This window comes from Vombatus ursinus, unplaced genomic scaffold (assembly GCF_900497805.2).
Source record: "Vombatus ursinus unplaced genomic scaffold, bare-nosed wombat genome assembly UNPS02015175.1, whole genome shotgun sequence".
NCBI lineage: Eukaryota > Metazoa > Chordata > Mammalia > Diprotodontia > Vombatidae > Vombatus > Vombatus ursinus.
The window spans coordinates 21,591,585-21,611,180 of NW_020954953.1; positions in this window are offsets into that span (position 1 = coordinate 21,591,585).

The window sequence follows — 19,596 nt, forward strand, 5'->3', positions numbered from 1 at the left end:
ATTACCTTCCATTTATACTGTATATATCATGTAGGTACATAATTATTTGCATCTTGTTTCTCTATTAGAATGTGAATTCAAGAGCAAAAACTGTGTTTTTGCCTTTCGTTGTATCTGCAGAACTTAGCACGGGGCCTGGCACATAATAATCTGATAATAATAGCTCATTTTGGTATAGCATCTTAAGATTTGCAAAGTATTTTCACAACTACCCTGTGAAGAAAGATGGTGCAAATTGTATCAATCCTAACTTTATATGAGAAAAATGAGAGAGGTAAATGATTTACCCATATTTGCACAGCTATTACATTTCTTATTTTATTTTATTTTTAAATTTTAATTTTTATTACATTTTAAGTTCCAAACTATCTCCTTCTCCCCTCACCCCACACTAAAGAAGGCCACCACTTGACACAGATACACACACACATAGACACACACACATATTATGTATATACACACATATATACATGTATATGTATACACATATACATAAAACCATACTATGTATACTTCCATTTATCAGTTCTTTCTCTGGAGGTGGATAGCCTCTTCCTTCCTAGGTCCTTTGTAGTTGATTTGAATATTTATAACACTCAGACTCGCTTAGTTATTCACAGTTATTCTACTAACAATATTGCTGCTATTATATATCATGTTCTCTTGGTTCTGCTCATTTCACTCTTCATTATTTCTTGCAAGTCTTTCCATGTTTTTCTAAAATCAACCCGCTCATCATTTCTTAGTATTCCATCACAATAGCTATTACATTTCCTAAGTGTTTCTCAAACCCAGATATGCTGCATGTGGAAAAATAGAATAGTAAAGTTTGCCTACCTTGATGATGGCACCACTTATAAGACTTTTATATAGAATGCCTTGGTTGGGAGGGATAAGAAACTGATGAGACCTGATTCTGATTCTACCACAGAGTCTTTGATTCTGTATTCCTAACTGCTATGTAGGAAAACTCTTCAATACCAATGGGCCCCCCAAAAAAGAAGTCTCTGTCTCCAGGGTGCAAAGAGAAGGCATTTAGGAAAGGGAAGGGTTGATGGGAATGAACAGGATAGGTCAGGGAGAGGTGATAATTTGGAGGAAATATGCTTTTTAAAAATTTTGTTTATGGGGGGACTTTAAATTTTAAACTTACATTCTCTTTTGTGGTAAGGCTCTTAAGAGAGGTAAATTATTTTCCCATATTGACACAGTTATTTTATTTCATAACTGTTTTTCAAACCCAGATATGTTGCATGTAGACTGTGATAGCATCAGTTTCCTCCACTATTAAATAAAAAAATTATGAGGAATAATGAAAGAAGTCTTCTAAAACAAGACAAAATGCAGCGATAAAAAAATTTCTGGATGTTATGACTTCAGGCTGAATTTATCACTCTCTCTATGACCCATGACAAGTCGCTTTATTCTCTGGGCCTCAGTTTCCTCATCTGTAAAATGATGAGGTTGGCCAAATGATCCTAAAAGTCCTTTTCAATTCTAAATCTATGATCCTATGACCCTAAAATTAAACTCAAAAGATTCTGGAAAGGACATTAGCAAGCAAAGGAATTTGAGGTCAAAGGCACAAATTGACTTGCTAAAAGTCATCCAACAAATTAGCAGCAGAGTAAAGAACTGAATCCCTGGCCCATCATCTTGCTTCTACACCTTGTGCTTTGTTGTTTGCTGTTGTTTTTCAGTCATTTTCAGTCGTGTCCAACCCTTCATGACCCCATTTGGGGTTTTCTTAGCAAAGATATTGGAGTGGTTTGCCATTTTCTTCTCCAGCTCATTCGACAGATGAGGAGACTGAGGCAAACAGGGTTAAGTGACTTGTCCATGGTCACACAGCTAGTAAGTGTCTGAGGCCAGATTTGAACTCAGAAAGATGAGTCTTCCTGACTCCAGGCCTGGCTCTCCTAGCACCATCTAGCTGCTCCTACATCTTGTGCTAACATAGCCAAAAAGTCTGTCAGCTATTCTTTTTCTTAACCCTGCTAATGGTACATTTTAAATACAATTTTTGATCATACACTCAGCTTATTTTTTACACACATCACAAATCATATTGTTTTTAAATTTTTTTAAGTGGATGCTTGGGATTCTAGAAGACTAAATCTGCCTGTCTACTGACCTTTCTAAGAGTGTTCTGGTAAATATTTAACAACCAGGTCTCTGAAAAACAAACAAACAAACAATGTATACACAACAAACTTTAAAATTTCATCTGCATTATTAACATTTTTTCTCCATCACTTTCTTAGGTCTAAACAATCAATAAAACAACAAATAAAGCCTTGATTGGTACCGTTTGCCAATTTTCAAGGTGAAAATACTTACGCTGAAAATAGAGCAAATTGGCTCTCAGGAGCCAGTACTGGCTACTGCCAGCATGCTCCTGCCTTTAACTCTCAGGAGTAAATTGATGCTCTTTTAGCAAATAATTCTATGTTTTCAGGTTTTAGTTTTATGTTAAATATGGGGATAAATGTAGCAAGGGGAAGTGGATAAAACACCAAAGTCAATAGTGTTGGATTCCATTCCCACCTCTCTCTGCCTCATTGGTTGACTTTGACTGTCATATTATTTATTTAAGGGATTCAGTTTCATGGTAATATAAGAGTAATTATATATGACTACCTCATGATAAAAAAAGGATGTTTATAGGATGTTTATAAAATAATTGAGTTCTTCAGGCAAGGTTAAACTTCAGTGAGATAAGGACATTATTTGTGGCAGTTTAGACGTAATGCCAAGGACTAGTGATGTTGTGTGTACACAATGCATTTACAGGTTCCTGATATGTAAGAATTTTATCAAATCACCTCAGACCCTGTCTTGATTATATCTCAAAACTGGTGCCAGTTTAATCTTTTAAAAAAAATCTCAAACTTATTTCCTAATGTAATCACAGCTTTATGTTCACAAATAATTTGACAAGATCCAGTTTTCCTCTAGGTGGCCTCAAAAGGAGAGACCCTAGCAAACGAGGAGATCTAACTAGAGGTGGGGAACCTGCGGCCTTGAGGTCACATGTGGCCTTCTAGGTTTTTGGGTGTGGCTTTTGACTGAGTCCAAGTTCTACAGAACAAATTCTTTTGATGAGGGGATTTGTTCCGTGAAGTTTGGATTCAGTCAAAGGGCCACACTTGAGGACCTAGAAGGTAACATGGGGCCTCGAGGCTGTAGGTTCCCCACTCCTGAAATAAACCGGCTGGTTATTTCCCAGAACATAACAGTCAGTCAAACAGCATTTATTAAGCACCTACTATGTGCTAGGCACTGTATAATAAGCATTTATTTTGGGAGTATTTGTTAGCTCAGTAGTCATATCCGTTCCACATGTGGTCTTTGCCACAGGCAACCAAGTTTTGAAAATTCCATGCCATTTAAAATTATTGGACCTTTTGGGCCTTCAGTTTACCATGTCTTTTTCTAATTTAACTGTCATCTTTCTTATCAACTACGACTACTATGCCACTGAATTGCCTTATTTTGACCAACGATGGATTTAAAAATTATTTTTAAATGTTTCTTAAACTCTCAATTGTCTGGGGTGGTTTATGGTGATCATTATTTCAGTGGTGTTGAACATTCTGTGATAGCTAAGAACAATTAGGATAATTCAGAACTGCTCAGAAAGTGTTGCATATTTTAAATCCTATGACTTTCTTAGGCTATCCTTAAGTGCCTTTTTTCACTCATAAAAATCTATTCCCCCCTTTCTACCATTAAAAGCCCTACTGTGATGTTTCATCATGGGGTCAAGGTGAGCCTGAATTCTCAAAGGATATGCTCACAGAACTGAAGCTCTGACGAGTTTTACTAAGTTAGATATCTCTTATCTAAGAACCAGCATAACTGAGTTCAGAAAGGCTCAGGAAACCAGGTGGGCCTCAAAGTAATAAATTTTTCAGCCCCAGCAACTCTCAAAGATCATCCATTAAGTCATAAAAGGTTTGTTAGATCCTTACAGATCCTTAAATGATGGAAATAGAAATCTCTTCTGTGGTTATAATGTGAGAGAGTGCTTATGGACCAGACGACTTGTTTTACTGGTAAATTATTATATAACTCACTTCCTGTACTATATTCTTCCTATACTGTATTTTTTTCTACACATATTTTCCTTTCTTAGTTTCTTTTCCCTATATTGCTCATTATTTTTGCTATTATTACTATTATTGTTCACTAATGTTTGCTTATCTAGCCATTACCTGACAATTCTAATATTTAGAACACAATGAAAAACAGAAAGGAAGACACAAAAATTGTGCACTAAAGTTTATTCACTTTATTCCTTTACTCAAGGTCTATTTACTTTTGTTTAAACACAATTTTAACAAGCTTGATGGTCTTATTTCACAACCCATAGGAGACTGGAGCAATAAATTTTAAAGGATTTGTACATTGAGGGGGAGGGACATCGTGACATTGCAAGACACATTTAGCAACAAGAAGTGACATGAAAGTCTGAGACTGAGAGAGGATGAAGACAGAAAAACTAAGGAAGAAAATGTATATGAGAATTGAAAATGCCTAGCAGTCTGAAGTAATTTAGCGTAGGGGATAGAGAGAACCTGAGTTTTTTGTATATTACAGCACCAAACAATAATTAGTGTTCATATGTTAAAGTAATATTGCTATAAAAATTTCCTTAATATATGTAATATACTTGAAATATATAAGCATTGAATAGCTCTGGATAGCAATCCTTCCCTTCCAAAAACATTCTATTTTTTTTTTTGTTTGTTTGTTTGTTTTGTGGTGGCAATAGAGTCAAACAAAGGAGCCAATTGTCTGGACCCTAGAGAATTTTAATTTTCATTTAAATTAGGGAACTGACCCTTCAACATAAAAAGCCATATGAAGACCAGCAGATAATAAATGTTGTCTGACACGATTTGATTTTCTTTTTTTTTTCTTTGTCAATGGGGTTAAGTGACTTGCCCAGGGTCACACAGATAATTTGATTTTCCTAAAACAAAAAGAAATCTAATCTATTCCAATGATGGCTCTTCAATGAGACCCGTGAACATAAATTTACAGAGAGTCAGTATCCTGGGCTGAAACATGAACCACATTCTTAGTTCAGATTTGGTTTTATTTTATCTACATTTTTACATAATTTGCATCCATACAGTCTAGAACTCATTAAAAAACTTTCTTTGTCACTTGACCAAGTGTTGTGACCATGCTTGAGGTTATTCTCCAATTCTTACCAATAATTTGATTTGAGAATGCTTGGGACAATTCCTACTGTTTGACTCAGTGATTTCTCCCCTCTGGTCATAAACTAAGGAAGTACAATATGTACTAAAAAAAAAATTTAGTAGCATTTTTTTTTGTAATACCAGAGAACTGGAAGTAAAGTGGGCACTCATTATGGCTGAAGAAATTGTGGCATATGAATGTCATCATAAAGTGAGGTACACGAATAATTCAGAACCACATGGGAAGATTTATATGAACTGATGCAGAGTAAAATAATAAGAACCAATAGAACCAAATTACAATATCTATAATGAAAAAGAATTTCATAAGGTATCAGTCCTATTGGACAAATGATAAAATACACCTGAATCAAACAATAAACAGGAAAGGGACTACTAGTGCAGAAAGGCTTATGCATTGTCAAACAATTATTTATTGGTTCTGTTTGTTTAACTGTTTTCCTTGGGAGGGTTCAACTCTAGGGCAGAAGATGGACTATATACAAAAATGACAGTGACTTAAAACAAACAAAAAACCTTTGATAAAGCATTTTAAAAAATAATAAAACTGCATGAGCAGATACCTTTAACTAGCTATGTGACTTCAGGCAAGTAGCAGAACTTAATTGCTTGTGCCTTTAGTTTCTTTATCTTTCAAATGAGTAAAGTAGATGGACTAGATGACCTTTAAGGTCTTTTCCAGGTGCAACCGGCTATGATTGATACTATATCATTGCCTTTTGCTTTAAAAAAATGCTGATTATGATCTATGTTTATGGGTGTGGTTGAAAAGACCAATCCAGGTCAAACAGCCTTCCCAAATTATGCATACATGAAGACCTCTCTTCCATTTGTGACTGTAGTCACTCTTTACATAACTCTTCACTGGTGGCAACTTTGGCTCTTAGATTTGATGAAAAAGAGACACCCACATTCCTGTTGGGGACACACAAGACTGATTTGCTTATTGTGATCATTCTCCAATTCAATATTGTGGTTTAGTACCTACTGAATTGGTTTTCTTTAATTGTTCATGAGTGTTTCACTGCACAACGGCTGCCTGAGCATCCTACTTTTGTCCATTTTCTTTTCGTACTCAGGCCAACCAAGTTGTTTGGTAATGAGCATTGCTTTAGTACTGGTGAAATAGTTATATATTCTATGATTTCATTGTTGGTGAAATTGGCTGACATTTCCATGGTCAGGAGGGTTTCCAGAAGTTGCTGATAAAAACTTCTCCAAAAACAAAATGGAATACCCTCATAGATCTAGTTGGAACATCACCAGAATTTTGTGAACATTCAGTCTGGTGTTTGTTATTGTTGTTCAGTCGTTTTCACTCATGTCCAACTCTTCATGACCCCATTTAGGGTTTTCTTGGCAGAGATGCTGGAGTCCTTTGCCATTTTCTTCTCTTGTTCATTTTACAAATGAAGAAACTGAGGCAAACAGGGTTAAGTGGCTTGCCCAAAGTCATATAGCTTGTAAGTGTCTGAGACCAGATTTGAACTGAGGAAGATGGGTCTTTCTATCTCCCGGCCTGTCACTCTATCCACCATGTCAGTGTTATATGGAACTAAGGTAATTTTATTCATCATGGAACAGAACTTTTCCTCCCACCAAATGTATTCCTTATCACATTATTAAGTATTGGTTATCCTATTCCCATCTAGGGTAGAACTGTGAGTACATTATGAATTTTGACTCCCTGAAATTTTCATGAATTTTTAAAATGTTAAGAGAAAATTCCAGATAACTCACATTTATCTAGTATTTTAAGCCTTAGTGAATTTGAAATTGATATTTTTGTTTTTATACCTCCTATGTTTCCAGATATATCCCTCTTTCCTCTTCTTTCCATAGAGTCATTCCTAATAACAGAGAATAAAAGAGAAAGAAGGGGGGGAAAGCAGTTCAACAAAACTAACATATGAACTGAGTCTGGCAGAACATTTAATGGTCCACACCCATAGCCCCCCATCTCTGCAAAGAAGGTAAGGAGATGCATTTTCCCATCTCATTCTCATTCTCTTTGGTCAAGATTGATCATGATAATTACCTAGCATTCAATTTAAGTTTTTTTTGTTCTATGTACATCATTATAATCATTCTGCATAATATTTTCCTGGTTCTGCTCACTTCACTCTGCACTGATTCATATAAGTCTTTCCATGCTTCTCTGAATTCTGTATATTCACTGTTTCTCACAGCATAGTAATATTCCATTACATTTATGTTCTGTAGTTTGTTAAGCCACTCCCCAATTGATGGGCATCTACTTTGTTTACAATTCTTTTCAACTTAAGTGCTTTAAGTCTTAAAAGCACTTTCCTCAAAAATATCATTTTACAGATGAAGAAACTGAGGCTCAACTACCCCAAGACGATCATTTTCCCACTATACCACACTATCTCACCATCCTGCTGTGACCTAAAAGTTCATCCATCACAGAGAATTGACTTGAATCTTAATGTTTTATTTTCCTAACATTTTCTAAAAATTGGGAAAATATGAATTAAAAGGCTATGGAGAATGATGGGAATCTTACCTGGATTCATAGCATTGGAATAATTTTTGAATCCTAGATCTTTGTTTTAACCTCTCACAATCAGTTACCAAGTATTCATGATGCTCCATTCATATTTCTGACCCACCCATTTATCTTGATTGCATAGACGGATATAGTTCAATGCCTAAACACTTTCCAACTGAACTTCTATAGTTTCCCCAAGGCTGACCTCCATGTCTGCATCTTACTACACACTCAGAACTGTACTGGGTTACTTTGCAAACTCCTTGAGGGCAAGGAATGGTTTTTGCCTTTGTCTCCCTAGCACCTCAACATTAAATGAGATGTAAAACAAGTTCATATGTGCTCACCTACTGTGTTTACTAGGGTCATAAATGAGATGAGATATGTAACTGAGAATCACCTCAACAAGTCATCCAGCCTTCACTTGAAGACCACTAATGAAGAGGGTTTAGAGCTAAAATGGACTTTCAGTGTCATCTAGGCTAACCTCATTTTACAGATGAGAAAACTGAGGAGAAAGGACTTTCCAAGGTCACAAAGTAATAAATAGCAGAACCAGAATTCAAAGCCAGATCCTCTGACTCCAAATCTAGTTTCTTCTACTTTAGCATGGAGGATGTATTTTCCATAGTCAAAGAGAAGTATTTTCTACATGTGGTATGCATCTTCAGATGCTTCTTTTTGTAGATGATATTGTACTGAGTGTAACAAACCTTAGAACCTTGTATGGTCTCCTAAATGAAATCTACAGCCATTCAACTGAGATAAGCACAGTCATTCACACTGGAAGAAAAAAAAAGTAGATGAAAAATGCTTATTGTCTTGATTATATATACTGTACATATATGTACATACATATATGTATATTTTATATACATTATATACACATATATGTATATGTTACATGCATTATATACACATCTATGCATCTTTTATATATTTATTACACATACACACACACACACACACACACACACACACACATACATACACACACATTTCACGATGTCCAAAAGGCAGTTGCTGATTCAGGACTGGAGATTAGAAAGGAGAGTAGTACTGGATATATATATCTGAGAATTATCTGCATAGAGATAATCACTGAACCCATGGAAGCTGATAACATGACCAAACAAGATTGTGTCAAGAGAGAAAAGGAGAAGGCCCAGGACAGAGCCTTAGAGGACATCCATGGTTAGTAGGCACGATCTGGAGGAAGAACCAGCAAAAGAGAATGCAAAAGAGTGTTCAGATATGTAGGAAGAGAACCAGGAAAGAGCTGCGTCAGAAAAGCTTGAGAGGAGAGTGCTCAAGAGGACAGAGTGATCAACAGTGTCAAAAGCTGCATAGAGGTTAAGAAGCAAGAGAGTTGTGAAAAGCTATTAGATTTGGCAATTAAGAAATCATCGGAGAGAGCAGTTTAAACGTGAAATGATGAGGCTGGAAGCCAGAGAGCAGAGCTTTTAGAAGTGAATAAGAGGAGAAAAATTGGAGGCCCTAATGGTAAACAGCTTTCTCAAGGAGTTGAACCATGAAAGGGAGGAAAGCCACAAGCTGATGGCTAGCCCAGATAGTAGGATCAAGTGAGGGTATTTTAAGTTTGGGAGAGACATGGGCATGTTTATAGGAAGCAGAGAAGGAGCCAGCAGATAGGGAGAAGCTGAAGATTAGAGGGAGAGTAGAGATCATAGAGGGAGCAATCAACTTGGAGAAGATGAGTGAAATGGCATCAAGAATGCATGGAGAGCAGGGGTTCTTAAGCTGGAGTCCATGAACTTAAAAACATCTTTTTTGGTAACTATTTCAATATAATCAGTTTCTTTTATGAGACATTTTATTTTATGTGTTCAAAAACATCATTCTGAGAAAGGCTTTACCAGGCTGCCAAAGGGATCCATCACACGCACGCATGTGCGCGCGCACACACACACACACACACACACACACACACACGCACACACACACACACAGAATTGGGTGGTGTGGTATGGGTGGGCTAGAGATAATGAGGAGTCCAGGATGATTCCTAGGTTTAGAACCCGAGGAACTGGGAGGATGGTGGTAATTATGGTAATAGAGAAGTTTGGGGTTGGGGGGGTTAGAGGGAAAGATAACGAGTTCCATTTTAGACATATTTAGTTTCAGATGTCTGATCCAGTTCAAGATGTCTGCAGTTGAATATACAAGAGATCAACGGAGAGGTTGGGGCAGGAAAGGTGGATTTGAGAATCATCAGCATAGAGAGGGCAACTATATCCATGGGAACTAATGAGATTGCCAAGAGAAATAGTATAGAGGGAGAAGAGAAGAAAGTCCAGGACAGAGCCCTGAAGGACACGTAAAGTTAGAGGTCATGACCTAAATGAGAAAATTCAGCAAAGAAGACTGAAAAGGAGTAGTCTGATAGATAGGAGAAGAACCAGGAGAGAATGCTATCCTAAAAACCTAGAGAGACATGAATATCAAGAACAAGAAAGTGACCGATAGTATTAAAGGCTTCAGAAAGGTCAAGAAGATGGGGCAGCTAGGTGGTGTAGTGGATAGAGCACCAGCCCTGAAGTCAGGAGGACCTGAGTTCAAATACGGCCTCAGACCAAACACTTGACACGTATTAGCTGTGTGACCCTGGGCAAGTCACTTAACCCCAATTGCCTAAAGAAAAAAGAAAGAAAGAAAGAAAGAAAGGTCAAGAAGAATGAGGATTAAGTAAAGACCATTAGATCTAGCAATGAAGAGATCACTGGTAACCTTGGAGAGAGTAGTTGGGGTGATGAGGTTGGAAGCTGGATTGTAAAGTACCAATTGAAATATACAGAGTGACAGGAGAGAAAATGGAGGCACCTACGGTAAACTGCCTTCCAGAGGAGTTTAGCCACAAAGGGCAGCAGAGATAGAGGATGATAGCAGGGATGGAAGGAGCAAGTGAGGGTCTCTTCAGGATTGGGGAGATATAGACATATTTGTGAGCTGTAGGGAAATAGCCGGGAGACAGGGAGAGATTGAAGATAAGTGAGAGAGGGGGCTGATAGAGGGAGCGATCTGCTGGAGAATATGGTATGGAATGGAATCACTTGTGCATGTGGAGGGTTTTCTTGGCAAAGAGAAGGGCCGCTTCATTATGTGAAATGGAGGGAAGGTGGACGTGGTGACGGAGGGTATGAATGATATGTGATGAGGAAGAGAAGAGAAGAAGGACCTCAAGGCCAGTGGCTTCAGTTTTTTCTATAAACTATGAGGCAAAGTTCTCAGCTGAAAAGGTGAGGGGGAAAAGGCACCATGGAAGGTTTGAGGAGGTATAAATAGATTTAGAGAGCCGCTGCGGAGAGTGGGATAGTGAATAAGGGAAGTATAGCAGGATTGCCTACCAACAGTGAGGGCCCAATTGAGGTTGAGTAACATAAATCTATGGTGGACCCAATCAGAACAGTTGTGAGATTTTATCTACCTTTGTTCAGTAGCAGCACGTGTGTAGGAGCAAAGGCAGTAGATGATGAGAGTTAGCAAAGGCTGAGGCTTGGCAAGGTGCAAATGGCAATATGATGAGGGGGCCAGGGAGTCACCAAGGAGTCAAGATGAGGAAAGAAGGATAGACTGGCTAGTGCAGGGATAATGGCCTGGGAGAGAACTGAAGGGTCAAGGGACTGGAAGTGGACAAAGAGTCATGCTTGCTAAGGTAAGGCAGAGGGAGACATAGAAAGCCAATAGACTATGGTCAGATAAGATGATTTTAGAATTCTTGAACATGAAGGTGGTACATTTGTGTGTAATGGCATGATCAAGGGTATGACGATCTTTGTGTGTGGTTAAAGTGGGATAGAGTAGTAGGTCATGGGAAGAGAGAAGGTTGAAGAACTGAGTGATTACAGTGTTTGAGGGAGTATCAGTATGTCTACTGAAGTCCCCTAGTATGAGAGCAGAAGTTGGGGGAGGAGAGAAAAATTATGAGCCGGCTACTGAATTAGTTGAAAAAAGAAGGGGAGTGAACTGGAAACCTGTAAAGAATAGCTACCAGGATTTTGATTGGGTGGTAGATATGGATTGCATGAACCTCAAAGAAGGAGAGGTTATCAAGAGATGGAAACAGGGGGAGAACTTGGAAGTGGCAATGGAGAGCAAGGAGTACCCCAACTCCCCACCTCTGATCAGAGAGCAGAGTGGAATTAGTGAAGATGCAGCTGGTACTGGAAAGGGTGGCCAGGGAGGCTCTGTAATCAAGATGGAGCCGGGTTTCAATAATAGCTAGCAATAGTAGATGAAGGAAGTGAGAGAGGAAAAGGTTTAGGACGAAGCAAAGCAAAATAGGCATTCCATAGGACATAGTGGAAGCGGTACATAGTGTTTAGTTGCTGCTCTTGGGAGGGAGGGTTGAGAGGGATGGGAAAATAAGGAACCTTAAAGCACTATACACATGATTTATTATTACAATTATTATTAGACAAAGTTTGACCCTAGAGATGAATAGAGAAAATGCAACTCCCTTCTCTTGGAGGTGGGAGACTGTGGGTGTGAAATACTGTGTATGTGTAATCATACTTGGTTGACATATTAGTCGGTTTTCCTGAACTTATTTTCCTCTTTCTGTTTTTAGTTTTTGTTACAAGGGATGGTTCACTGGGTTGAAGAGGGAGGTTTTATTCAGAAATGAAGGTGATATTAAAAGTCAAATATATATTTTTTTTATTTTAAAGATTAAAAATTATCCCTATTAGGATGATTCCAAGTAGGTGGACGTGCTCAGTTCAGATAGTTTACCATAATGTTCATTCGATATCCTGCAGATTGCTTAATGCTTTAGTTTGAAAGGATCCCTAAAAAAGTGAAATTTCATCACCAAATATGTGAGTCATACTTTCATTTTATTTCAGTTGACATGGTAGTGAGCTCTTTCGGCATAAAGTGAAATGGTGATATATATGTATTGCAGCCCTCTTGAGACTTGTCACCTGAGAAGGCCCATAGACTGTAGGAGCTGAGAATGCCCGGTTAAGCCTTCCACACCCATTGTGTGAATACTGGGGCTCCTTCCCCACCTTTCTCAATCATCACTCCCCCAGTGCCCCAGGGAGTGGTACAAGAATCTGTTTCCGCTTCTCAGCCACAGCTGGTGCAGAGTCAGGTTACCTCGCAGTACAATTGAGCATCTGATTATCAGGCCTGTGGAGTAACTTGCATGGTTGTACTTTTCCAGGGTTAGAAAGGGAATGGCAATGGGTCCACTACTCCTAGAAGACTACCCAAATGGCCTGGCATCATGGTGGTTTGCCTGGGTTGTTTTACAGCGATTGCTCTAACCCTTCTTTGGCAAAGAAACCTCAGCTCCCACTGCCCCGTGGTAGATCTTTGGCTGGCTCTGTGGAAAAGTAAATGAGTGAGGAATCAGAGTATCCACGCCATTTTTTTCCTGTATTTCTGCTGTGCCTCTAATTTTATATGTAGGAGTCAGGAATGAGGGGAAGGATCGTGGATATAGAGAAACACCCTTAGAAATCATTCAACCCAACCCCCTCATTTTAATATCAAGTAAATTAAGAGCCACAGAAAGGTACAGGATAATAGATTTAGAGCTAGAAGGTGACATATGAGGTCATCTAATCCAACTCCCTCATTTTGCAGAGGAGGAAACTGAGGCCCAGGGAGATTAAGTGACTTGCCTAGAGTCACACAAATAGATTTGAACCCAGGTTCTCTAGCTCTAGTTCCATTTGAACTATTTTCTACCATATTGCTAGGTTTTCCATAAGATCATCTCCTGATGAAGCATTTGCCAGAAATCACCTCACCCACAAGTAATAACAACAGCAACATTTATATAGGGCTTTGAAGTTTGCAAAGCACTTTACAAATATTATCTCATTTTGTCTTCATAACAACTCTGAGAGGTAGGTACTATTATTATTCCCATTTCACAGATCAAGAAAGCGAGTTAGGCAGAGGCCCAGGGGAGGAATAGTAGTAATAGTAGTAATGGTAGTAGCAGTAGTGGTGGTGGTGGTGATGGTAGCAGTAGTAGTAGTAGTGGAGTAGTAGTGGTAATAGGATAGCATCTTTCTACATATGTCCTTTATAGTTAATTTGGCTATTTATGTAGTAAGTATCTGAGGCTGGATTTGAACTTAGGTCTTCCTGACTCCAGGTCTAGTGATCTATCCACTGCCCCACTTAACTTGCCTGATAGGGTTATCCATGGCACAAGACAGATCATTCAGTACCTAGTCTACCACCCTGCATATAAGCAAGCATTTAATAAATGGTTGTTAAATTGAACTGAATTGAAATAAGCGTTAGAATCACCTAAGGATGTGCAATGTGTATTTGATCCTCTTGTTGAGACTCTATTCCCTTCCGGTACCTGTGTGACTTTGTATATCTTTACCATGTTTGACCAGCTCTTTCAAAAACTTTATTTTTAGCCCCTACAGGGATTTCTAGAGGTAACCCCTGTGTAGCCATGGTAACGTGTGGTTATGTCTTGGAGGTGCGTGCCTAAGAATAACTGGGGCAGCAACAGGTGGCTCCCCTAGCCTTCTTCCTTCCCTCCCCACACCCAGTCCCTTAAAAGGAGGGTGAACTCCCACTACGGGGAACTACCCGATTTCCAAGATCGGCCAGCAACGCCTGCCCTCTGTCTGAAGACATAGCCTCCTAACATTGCTGCTGACTATATACGCATGTGTGCATAGTGTATAAAGCAAGAAAACAAAAAGAAGGAATAGAAATTGAGGTTATTCTACTTTAAAATGTGCATCAGTTCATTCAATTATCCTTTCAATCTTTCATTCATAGATAAACATTTAAGGAGGCACTGCAAATAACATTTGGATGTCATGGACTGTGAGCTTCAGTGTGTGTGTGTGTGTGTGTGTTTTATAGATAATGAAACTGAGGCACAGAAAGGTTATGATAGGAAACTACTAGAATATTTAAACAAGTGAAAAAACATGTAGTAGCATATGTACTCATAACTGTTGAGAAAACGGGAAGGAAGGAAGGAAGGGAAATGGACAATGCATCTGAGTGTACATGGGAAGGAGATGACATTGGAAGGCTTCTTGGGGGATAAGTCTTTAGGCTAGTCTCAAAGGAAGTAAGGAATATGGTTTGGTCAAAAAGAGGGGGAAAGACGCTCCAGGCAGAGGGATTAGCATGAGTCAAGGAACTGGTGCAGAAACAAGCTTTTATAAGAAACAGATCTTTCTAATAAAACCAAACATTTCCAAATTGATTACATCCTGTCCTATCCCATCGCTTCCCTTACGTATGCACAGTTCTTCAAGGAGCTCTAATTCTGTTAGTCTGGGTACTCTCTCTACTGATACAGATCTTGACTTTTCTCTAACTTAGTAGATGGCCTTTTTGAGATGCCGCATTCCCCACTCCCTCCAAAAAATGTCACTACAAGGCTAACCTGAAGATAGCTCTCTTTGAATTTAGCTAGGCTAACTCTCAGAATGCAGATATCATTTATCTCAGACTTGATATATCTAAATGTATCTTTCTTTCATTTCTTGAATTTTTCTGTCTGTTCTACTTCTCTTAAAATGTCTCTTGTTATTCACCTAGACTCTTCTCTAAGCCTCTCAGAAGCAGGCAGACACACCTAAGGAGACTCACACTGAGAGACCGAGCCAAGTTTAAAAGAAACAGTCTCCTCTTCTGTGTGCATTGGGTCATGTTGAAAGGAGGGGTATGGCCAATCTGCTACAATTTTAAGGCACTGCTGCTATTGTTCTAGGGTTTCTGGGAATCCCGGACAAAGAGGCGAGTGTTCTCAGCTTCTGAACTGAAGTGGCTACTCGGGTGAAGAGAGGTATCTGGTGCAACCAGAACCACCCATTTTGGTAGCGGTTGTTAATTAAGAGATCAAAAGATTCAGACATGCTTTGGAATAATATCCAAGATTAAATGATCTTGTCTGCCTTCTAAAGTGAGCAGGGGCAAATATACCATGGAAACAATAGCTGCACGAAGACATAACACTAGTAGATTTTTCACCAAGATGGTGGTAATAATAGTAGAGTAGTGGGGGTAATAGGAATAGGAGTAGGAGTAAGAGTAAGAGTAATAGTGGTGGTGGTAGTAGAGGAGGAGGAATAGCAGTAATAGTAGTAGTAGTAGTGGTGGTAGTGGTGGTGATGGTAGTAGTAGTAGTAGTAGTAGTAGAGTAGTAGTGGTAATAGGAGGAAGAGTAACAGCAGTAGCAGAGTAGAAGAAGTAATAATAGTAGCAGGAATAGTAGTGGTAGTGGTAGAAGTGATGGTAGTAATTGAGTAGTAGTGGCAATAGTAACAGTAGTCGTAAAGTAGTAGGAGGAGCAATAGCAGTAGCAGGAATAGTAGCAAGAATAGTAATAGTAGTTGTAGTAGTGGTAGTAATAATAGTAGTAGTAGAGTAGTAGTGGTAATAGAAGGAGGAAGAGAAGAAGTAATAGTAGCAGTAGAGTTACAGTAGTAGCAGGAGTAGTAGTAAGAATAGTAATAGTAGTAATAATAATAGGAGGATGAGAAGTAATACTAGTAGGAGGAATACTCATTTATTTTTAATTTATGGAATAAAACAAGTATTTCTATAACATAGTACAATAAAAAAGATGATTGCACATGAAACTGCAAATCTACTATACATAACTTGCTATTCCTTTCAAATATACAACAAAATTATCATGTAAATTTCTTTTTTTTCTTCCCTCCCCCGTGCCCTAGAGATGTCTACCATTAGACCCAACTAGGCATACATATAGTATGTATGTAGGTATGTATGTATATCAGGTTAAGTGACTTGCCCAGGGTCACACAGCTAGTAAGTGTCTTGTGTGTCTATATGCAATGTTGTATTGTGTTGTGTGTACTATATACAATGTTCTCTTGGTTCTGCTTATTTCACTCTTCATTATTTTGTGTAAGACCTTCCATGTTTTTCTTCATTGAGCTCATCATTTCTTATATCACAATAGGAGGAGTACTCTTACTAAGCATAGGAATAGTAGTAGGATTAATAGTAGTAGTAGTAATAGTCAGAGTAATAATAGTAGTATAGTAATAGTAGGAGAAGTAGGACAAGGATGAGGATGAGGACGAGGGCAAAGAGGGAAAGGGTAGTAGCAGTAGCAGCAGCAGTAGCTACTGCTGCTTTGGGTTTATCTCAGAAAATTTCCCTGAGTCAGAAAGAGGGCTTATGTTTGAAACACATAAATTTAATCAGCTTACTAGTTTTTGTATGGATATTTTGGTTTATGAAGCTTTGATGGGGAGATTAGAGGTCAAGGAGGGAGAGGCAGTGTCAGAATCTTCACATAATAATTCAGGTGACTATAGTGTAGGGAAAGGAATGGAAGACAGGTAATAACTCTGACGAAGCTTTGGAGAAAGTTTCAAAATCTAGCCAACTGCCCTGAAAAATTTGGATTTTTAACCCAAAAGTTATCTATAATTTTTGGATTTTGCAAAGAGGTAAAATTTGGCTTTAAAAATAAATTAGACTTTAAAAGAGGTGTTACAGAGTCTTGAGGAATATGGAGGAATAAGCAGAAAAAAAGTATAGCAAGCTCCTTCCCTTCTCCCACCTCCCCAAACCTTCAAACTGATCTATAAAATGTACCAGACTAATTACAGATGAGAAAATCCAAGAAAAAAGGTATGGTGAGTCATTTTTCCAGCCCAGGTTGGCACAGGGAGATAGACAGCAAGGTCTGGGGACACTGGGGACAGGGTCTGTCTAGGAATCAGGGAAAGGTGGGACACCAGCACAAGAGAAGGTCCTATACCCATGCCGGATCATCACAATGGGAGTTGCCAACTGGCAGCTTTGTCGCCCTCTACCCAGTTTCAGGTCACAGATCCAGGGTGGACTAAGGAAGGTACCTGTACTCACAGGGGTTGTTTTGGGGTAAGAAGCAGTCAGAGGCACTAGGTAGTATACAGAGAGAGAAGCAAGCTCACAAATAAGTAGCAGTGAGGTTGCTCAGATCCCAGAAGCAAAGTAGGATCCCATTTCCAGCTTCGTCTAGCCCAGTCTGATGCCTATAGAGAAGCAGCCAAGACAGGAATTTCAGACCAAAAGGTAAGTGGCAGTTCTGTCATTTCAATCCTGCAGAGGTTCCCAGCTAGCTGGTAATGGCTGAGTCCAGTCAGCATTTTACTATTATTGTTATTGTTCAGTTGTTTTTCAGTTGGGTCTGACTCTTTGTGCCCACAGTTGGGGTTTTCTTGACAAAGATGTTAGAGTGATTTGCTGTTTTCTTCACCAACTCATTTTATGCATGAGGAAATGTTGGCTGAGGCCAACAGGATTAAGTGACTTGCTAAGGTCACACAGCTAGTAAGTGTCTGAGGCCAGATTTGAACTCACAAAGATGAATTTTCCTGACTCCAGGCCTGGTAATCCGCCACTGTTGCTTGGACCCAAACCCAGGTAAGAACCTTGCAGAGCTCAAACCAAGGGAATAGCAATCAGATTTTGTTCAAGATCAAACCACTTTGGGAGCCCTGAAAATTTGAAGGTCCCTAGCCTGAGTTGTCTCTGAGAGCCTAGAATAACATAGTATTCGATACCACAAGAATTAAGCAACAGGACTAGCCCAGACCTTCCCTCCATGAATACACAGAGCCCAGCTCTACCATCAAGTCTGAAATCAGGTAATAGGCTGGTAGAATGGGCAAACAAGAAGAATCCCCATTATTGCAGTTATAGGGACATTTGAGACACAAACTCAGAAGAAAAGAATGATTCTAAAACATCTGCAAGCAAAACTTCAAAGAAAAAAACAGTTTGGGCACAAATTTAATCAGAATTCCTTCCAGAGATGAAACAAGAAGTTTAAAAAAAAGAGTTTAAAATGTTTTTATAAATGAAATGAGAAGGCTAGAGGACAAAAATTGGAAAAGAATCGAGAGCTATGGGAAGAAAGAATTGGAAAGGGAATTAACAGTTTCGCATAAGAGGTATAAAACCTTGGCCAACAACAAACTTCCTGAAAATTAGGATGGAACCAAATAGAAACCAATGATGCCATAAGACAACAAGAAATATTAAAACAAAGTCAAAATGCAGGAAAAAAATGTAAGGAAATGTAAGGCAAATCAGAGAAACCTGGGAAGACTTGTGCAAATGAGGTAAAGAGAATTAGAACAATTTATACAGTGATAACAATATGGTAAAGATAAACAGCTTTGAAAGACTTAGGAACTCTGATAAGCTTAATAACCATCCACAATTCTAGAGAACTTATGATAAAACATGCTACCCACTTCCTGATAGAGAGGAGAAGGACTCAAGGGCAGAATGAGAAACATTTTTTTGGACATAGCCAATGCAGAATTTGTTTTGCTTGATTATATGTATGTTTGTAACAGGGATTTTGTTTTTCTTTTGTCTTCAATTTAGGGTGGAGGTGGGAGAGAGAGAAAGCAGATTTTTGCTGATTGAATAAAAAAATTTAAAAGGAGGATATTATAATGATTCCACAGGAGAAATTCAATCCTAGATTCCACCTCAGCAACTTACCTGCTGGCTTAATTTTGAGCTCAAATATTCAATTAGTTTTGTGATGACATTGATTTTGATGTTTCCTCAGATGGTGCAGTTTACAACTCATCCCCCAACGAACCCTTTGATGCTGTTCTTGACCATGTCCAATCCAATAATTCCCCACAGCTGGTCCACTCAACATTCTCAGAGGCTTTCCTTCCTTTCCCCTGATATGAAAAGAAACCATGCTAATTTGGGGAGACATATGGTGTAATATGAAGAATTAGACGTCAGAAGGCCCAGGTTCAAATCTTGACTGTGTCAAGTTGTATGATCTTAGACATATCATTTAGCTTCCCTGAGATCAGTTCCTTTATCTACAAAATG